The sequence below is a fragment of the Pteropus medius genome, unplaced genomic scaffold (assembly GCF_902729225.1).
Source record: "Pteropus medius unplaced genomic scaffold, Ma_sr-lr_union100, whole genome shotgun sequence".
NCBI lineage: Eukaryota > Metazoa > Chordata > Mammalia > Chiroptera > Pteropodidae > Pteropus > Pteropus medius.
The window spans coordinates 35,909,733-35,917,401 of NW_024344378.1; the positions used below are offsets into that span (position 1 = coordinate 35,909,733).

A 7,669-nucleotide genomic window follows, 5' to 3' on the forward strand; every position below is an offset into this window, starting at 1 on the left:
TTAAAATAGGAAAGAGATGAAATCCCTAGAGGAAGTACTGAGTTGATAGTGAGGATCCATATCCTCTTTTTACCTGGATACCTCTGAGCAGAAGGAGAAGAGGGAACAGGGTAGAGGCTAAAAACCCAGGTTTGACCCTGGAAAAAGGCTGCTGTTGGGAAAGGCTATCAGAAATTCTAGTAGTCAGGTCTAGTGAGTGGAGCAGCCTCAAACACACTGCTGGTGTTCCCCTCAAACATATGAGAAATTTGAAGCTATGTCAGGAGGCCGAAGAGCGAAACTGAAAAACTCTGAAGAACAGAACTCATGTCGTCTTGTGAAAACTAACCAGGCTCTAAAATAAGAACCCTTGAGGACCGTATCCTAGTAATACTGGCAAAAAAAAAAATTCAGTAGACTGAATTTTAGCAAAAATGAAATCCCAAGAGAACCCATCTCAATGCCTAAATGAATTCAGGTGAGAAGTCCCTTACCTTATGTAACAAAGGAAAGGAAATCCCCATTGTGGTGGAATATAACATCATCTGGGGACTCTATGTTTCCTTCATACATACTTTGTGACATATGAGAAAAAGTACGAAACATGTGAAGAGGTAAGATCATATAATGGATAATCTAAAAAATAAAACAAAACAGACAATAGAAGATCAGGTGCTAGAGTTAACAGATGAGAATATAAATTAACTATGATTAATATTTTCAAGAAAAATGAGAGAAAAGATAGATAAAATAGATGAAAGGATGGAGAATTTCACTAGAATGTTATAACTTTAAAAAGAAAATCTAATGGATATTTTAGAACTAGAACTAGAAAATCTAATAACAGCAGATTAGACAGAGAAGAACCTAGGATCAGTGAATAAAATACTCAATAGAAATATCCAAATGGAATCAAAGAAAGGGAATAAAATGGAGAAAAACTCAGATATAACATAAAAATAGGTATACATACTCAAAAGGTCCAATGTACATATAACTGGAGTCCCAGAATAGAAAAGAGTAAGAATGGAGTGGTAGTAATTTTCTTAGGTATATTATCCAAGAATTGCCCTAAATTGATAAAAATCAACTCGGAGATTTCAGAAGCTTAGCAAAAATGTCTAGCAGAATTTGAAAAAAGAAACCCAGACACATCATAGTCAAATTCTGGAAAAACAAAGGTAAAGAGAAATTTTAAAACTTGCCAGAACTTAAAAGATAAATTAACTTTAAGAATTGACAAGCTTAAGAGCTAATTTCTGAACAGAAACAATGGAAGCCAGGAAAAAAAAGGGAAAAAGCTCTTTAAAGTGCTAAAAGATTTAACTGCCAGCTTCGAATTACATACCTAGCAAAATATCCTTCAGAAATGGAAGTAAAGTAACAACATTTTCTGACAAATACTGAGCGAAATCTTTGTTAATATGAGTATATTTAAAAGAATAAGAAAAGTCAATTTTCTAACAAAAGGAAAATGAGCAGAAATACAGGATAAAATGGAGAATACTACAAAGAGTAAATATGCAGGAAATATAAATAAATATTGACTATTATAAATAACTGTAATGTTTACACAGTTTAAAATATAATTAGAACTAAATGCATGAGAACAATAATGAAAATGGTAATGGGGTATTAAAGGTGTGAAAATGTTCTAAAGCAGAATTGTGAAAGTGAAAATTATTTGAGTTAGCTATAGCAAGTAAAAAATGTACACTATAACTCTAAGTTAATCATTAAAATAATAACAAAATTGTGTTTTAATACATATCTAATGTTTAAAAGAGGAAAACTGAAATAAGAAAAAAAGTGATTGATCTGAAAGGGGAGAAAGAAGAAAACAAAGAAATAAAAAACGTGATAAGCAGAAACAAATGAAAATATTATAGCTATAAAATCAGTTATATCAGTAATTACATTAAATGTAAATGGATTAACATTTCAAGTAAATAATAAAGATTAATTGCATTAAAAACACAAAACCTAAATACATGCTTCTTATGAGTGAAAAAAGTGTATTTTAAATAACATTATCGAAAAGTCAAAAGTGAAATTATGGGCTTGGGGATCTAGAGACTACAAAGACTGTTACTCTTATGCTTAATAAGAACAAGAAAAGCCAGGCAATTTGCAAGCTCATTACCTTGAACTCATCAGAGTCCTAATGTTGCAGGGTCAAAAACTAATCTGAAATATGGACAGAGATGGAACATGAGAGTTTGCTTACCTGGCTAGATCAGCTAGATACCAGTAAAAAAATTCGGCTAGAATAGTTGAATTGGCAAAGGCAAGAATGGGCTACAGGGACAGTTGGAGGACTCTGAGGTCCACAGACACGGGAGAGGGTTGCAGTTTACACTCTCTTGAAAGTTTTTCTCTACACAACTCTACAAATCACAGGCATTCACCAGGAAGACTAGGGAGAATCCTGAGAATGATTTCTTCATGAGGTAGATCATGGTAAGAGCAGGTGCCGTGCAAGGGGCACAAAACTCTGCCTCCATCTTTCTCCTGTATCTCTCCTATCTCCTCTATGGAATGAAGCCTTAACATATGCAGTTTGGTGAGGGCGATAAATATTATTGCTGCTAAGGTAATGAGAAAACTCTTTTTAGTTGCAGGAAGGAAAGAAAAAAAACCCTTCTACTCCTGAGGGAGGAGCAGGAGTACTAAGCCTTGTACTAGGACATTTTATATAAGGGATTTGACCATCCTTAGATGGTATCTACAGGGGTTCCTGAAACTAATCCTCTGTGGATACCTAGCGACTACTGTATATGTCCGGCCCAGAACTACAGATGGAGGATAGCAAGAGGATTTTAAAGGCAATATTCCTCAAACCCAGGGAAACTACCTATCTAAGACTAAGATTTAAACAGAACATGACTTTGGCCATGCTACCCTAAATGTGCACGATCTTGGAAGCTAAGCAGGGTCGGTCCTGGTTAGTACTTGGATGGGAGACCACCTTGGAATACCAGGTGCTGTACGCATTAAAACAAACAAACAAACAAAACATCAGAGAATGCCACTTCTGCCCCATTCCTTCCACCATGTTAACAAGCACTGAGTAAAAAAAAAAAACAGTGAACTGCTGGTGGGAGAGCTGCAATATTCAGACCCTCTCTGTAGTACAGTATAAAGGGAAGACCTAAAGCTGAGGGTAGAGCAGATAATGAGAAACCCACTGGCCAATCAGTCCCCAATCTAAACATAAGATATCATTAGGAGAATTTGAAGCCTGGCACACACTGAGAGTAAACAAAGCAACAAACCTGAAGCCTAAGCTGACTCTTTGATTAACACAAACCCTCATACTAAAGGTGTAGCAGAAGAAAAGAGTGTCCATTTCCAAGTTCAAACCTCTTTAACTTAGTCTCTCTGTCCTATGCATGTCACACACACACACACACACACACACACACACTCCCAACAGACAAAACAATCAACAGAATCAAATGTGGCTATTATAGAGATGTTGGAATTGTCTAACAGAGAATTTAAAATAACTGTAATTAATATGAAAAAAGCTTCAATGGAAAAGTTAGACAATGTGTAAGATTATATGGATAATTTTAACCAAGATATGGAAACTATAAGAAAGAATAAAGATAGAAATGATAGAAATTAAAAACACAATAATACCTGGTTAGTACTTAGCTGGGAGACCACTGAGGAAGTCCAGGTGCTATAGACATAAAAAATAAAAATAAGGGATTGTAAGCTGACAAGGTCCTTGCAATCTGTGAGGTCAACTGAGGGTTGCCTTGCCTAAAAGCAAAAAAAGAAAAGAAGAAAAGAAAAACACAATAATAGAGATGAAGACTGCCTTGTATGGACTCATCAGCAGACTAGACACAGCCAAGAAAAGAATCAGGAAACTTGAAGAGATGTCAATAGAAATTACCTAAACTAAAACAAAAGAGTAAAAAATATAAAAAGAAAAAAATCTAAACAAACCAGAAGATCTAAGAAAGTGTGGGACAATGTCAACCAGTTTATATGCATTAATGGAATGCCAGAAAGAGAAAAGGGAAAAATGGACAGAAGAAATATCTGAAGAAATAATAGTTGACAACTTTCCAAAATTAATGGTACTAAATCACAGATTCAAGTTCAAAGAACGCCAAGCAGATAAATACCAACCAAATAAACAACAGTACATACCTAAGCATATTATAATCAAACAGTTGAAAACAAAAGACAAGAGAAAATTTGAAGTTAAAAGAAACACATTATATACAATTGTACTTCCATAGGAAAAACAAAAAAACTCAAAACCATATCTCATATCTCATCTTATACAAAAGCTAACTCAAAATGTTTTAGAGACATAAATGTAAAACATAAAACTATAAAAATTCTAGAAGAAAACTTAGGAGAAAATATTTGTGACCTCAGATTAAGCAAAAAGTGTTTTAGATATTATACCATAAACATGATACATAAAAGAAAAAATATATAAGTTGGAGATTATCCAATTTGAAAACTTTTGGTCTATGAAAGACACTTAAATGCATGAAAAGATAAGCTCGAGATTGGAAGAAAATATTTGCAAATCGCATTTTTGACAAAGGTCTTATACTAAAAAGTCTAAATAAGTTACGAAACTCAACAATAAGACAACCAACAAATGATTTTTTTTTTTTTAGCTCTCCAGGTGATTCAAACATACAGAGTTGGCTATGCAACATGAATATAAATCCCAGACTCACTCATTCATATTCCTTTGAATTTGTCTGGGTGGCTTTCTGGTGTATGTATTCGCAGATGACAGGCAGTTGGGCTGATATTTCAGTTCTGGTCCTTCTGTCACTTCTGTTCTATTTTTTCTTGGCACCTGTAGACTTAAACATGGCGTTAGATATCAGGCAGGCATACCTCTCAAAAGGCAAAATATACAGTGTAAAACATTGATATTTACTATAAAAGATCAATAAATGAAAATGCATCTCAGCATGCTTGTGTAAATTTTAAATTAATGAATTTACCACACCTTTGAGCATCTCTCTAGGGGTAACTGGCACATGCCTCTTTTCATTCAGATAGACCATCAGGCAAACCTACTGTAGATGGATAAGTTGTGGTAAGTTAATTCTTCTAATATTGATTTTTATGATTCGCTCATCAGTTTGTTTCTAAAAAATATTTTCTATTAAATTCGTGATATTCAGATTCTAGTAGGCATGAAAATCACCTAGGGAAGAAGTTTTTAAAAATGTAGTTCTTAACGTCCCACCCCCAGAGATTGTGTATAGTTAATGTTGGCATAAATCCCCCCAACCTACATTTTTAAATAAGTACTTTTCTGTGATAGTAGTGCAGCTGGGGCCATAAAACACCCCTTAAAAGTCATGGGTAAGAGGATCATCTCTGATAATTTTACATGTCTATGTGAGTCCTGTAACAAATCTAGCACAGACATTGAACTTCACCAACGCAGGCATTCTGAGGCAAAATAAAGCTTGCTAAAATAAAAGCAGAAAAAATTCTAGCTTTGAAAATGAGCCTCCCTTTCACTGACTTTTATTTTTTTTTGTAAATGACAACTTCTGTGAAATGACTCACCAGAGAGTTATTATGCATCGAATATGATAACAGTCATTAATATTCTGGCCATAAATGCAATTCGTTTGGTAAATGCCTGGCTTTTTGAAGCATGAAGTACCTAATACAATTGCGCTCTGCAGTTAGGAGTGGCAATGGACCCCTGGGTGGCCGTGTGCATCTCTCCCTTGAAGCACTGGATAGAAACTGCAATGCGCCGCCCTCTGAAGTGGAGCTGTTTCAGTTTCTATCCTCTCCCACCCCATTTTCTTTTAGACTACCAAGCCATATTCAGAATCAAAGAAGACAGAGTATTTTTTCTGTCTTTTCTTCTTATGGTCTTGACTGAATGTGAAAATATTCTGGCTGTTTAGAAGGGCGTAAAAAACAATTTAGCTTCTCACCTGTATGTAGCAATTACTACAAAACCAGCAAGAGGTAATGGGAAGGCAATTTGGTTATCACCATAGCATTGTATTGCCTTTTGCTTTTTCCTCAGATATTAGCCTTTTCTTTAGTGATGAATTGTGGGACACGTTGTCATTATACCCACCCCCAAATACTTTCCTCAATGTATTTCTTCAAATGCATTTTCTTTTTTCCTTCATTTTTCATTTTGCTTTTGCTAACTATGACTGGGAACGGCATTATGGTCTCAGATAACAGAAGAAAACTTAAATGTGTTGAAAAGCTCTCTGGTGAAGCCACAGCCACCGGGCTAGGCCCCGGGTGGCTCTAGGCCAGGGCGGCCGGCGGAGGGCTGGGCCTGGCCCCCAGCTCTGGTTCCCTGCCGGTGGGTAGCTGCTCACTATGCTGGCAAGCACCAGCACTTCCAGATCCCTGAGGTCTGCTGCTGTAAGAAACACTGTCTGTTGGGCTTCGACACTCTCTTCTGGGTGCTGGAAGTCCCGTTCCTGGACTCAGCCTCTGGGCCTGGAGTAAGGGCATTCTCTCCACCATCTCGGCACTGACAGAACTGAGAGGCCTTGTGAGGCTGTTTGTAGAGGTTGGAGGTGTCATGTCAGTGCTGGGTTTTGCCAGCTGCATCCAGGTTCCCCGAGAGAACATCTTCCTGCTCAAGTTCTTCTCCATGTTCCTCTGCCTCATCGTCTTCCTGGAGCTGGAGACTGGGATCCTGGCCTTCAACTTCAAGGACTGAATTTGAGACCAGCTCAACCTCTTCATCAGCAAAGTCAAGGCCTATTGGGATGACATTGACCTCCAGAACCTCTACTTTGCTTAGGAATTCTTGTCTTGCTGCTGAGCCTGAGGACCCAACAACTGGCACCTCAATAACTGTTTTGACTGCACTGACTTGAACCTGAGCTTGGAGCACTGCGGGGTGCCCTTCTGCTGTGTCAGGGACCTTGTAGAAGATGTTCTCAACACGCGGTGTGGCTACAATATCTGACACAAACTGAAGCTGGAGCAGAAAGCTCCATCCACACCAATAGCTGTGTGGGCCAGCCTGAGAAGTGACTACAGGACAACTTGACCGTCGTGGCTAGGGTCTTTGTGGGCATCACCCTCCTCCTGATCTTTGGCATCTGCCTAGCCCAGAACTTCATAAGTGACATTGGGGCAGTGAAGGCTAACTGGTGAGGCTGCCATGCTGGCTGTGGTCACCCTCCTGGCCTTCTCAGGGACCTTCCATTGTGCCATGATGGGTAAGGTTTCAGGAGGCATTTCTGCCCCTATGTGCAGCTCACATGTGGGTGTGCACCCAAAGAAAGCCAGTTGGCTGTCTGAGTTGCCTAATCTGAAGCTGTGTGCATGGAGGGTGTGTGTGTCAGTGTAGGTGTGCACAGGGAACCACCATCTTGGATGTTGTGTGGTGAGCCCTCCAGGGGACTAGGAAGGGCACAGGCTGGGACACACTTTGTACACGGCAGCATGGGGTAATCTTTGGTGACTACTGTTGCCCAGGACATAGCCTCATGCAGCTTCAGAGTTCTCTTCTCTATTAGCTGTGACCTTGACCCTGCCAGGAGCCCACTTCAGCCTCAATGTCTCAGACTCTAAAATGGGTCCAAGAATTTTCTCTCCTTTGCTTGCCTCTCAGGATCAAACATGATGATGGCTACAAACTACTCAAACAAAAACCTTGAAAACCAGAAAGAAAAGAAAAGAAAAGAAAAGAAAG

The 7,669-nt window shown here is 38.3% G+C and overlaps 1 pseudogene; it reads left to right on the top strand.

The window, feature by feature from the left end:
• Nucleotides 1-5,051: 5,051 nt before the first annotated feature.
• On the top strand, nucleotides 5,052-7,128 carry LOC120608952 (tetraspanin-17-like; annotated as a pseudogene).
• Nucleotides 7,129-7,669: the final 541 nt, after the last annotated feature.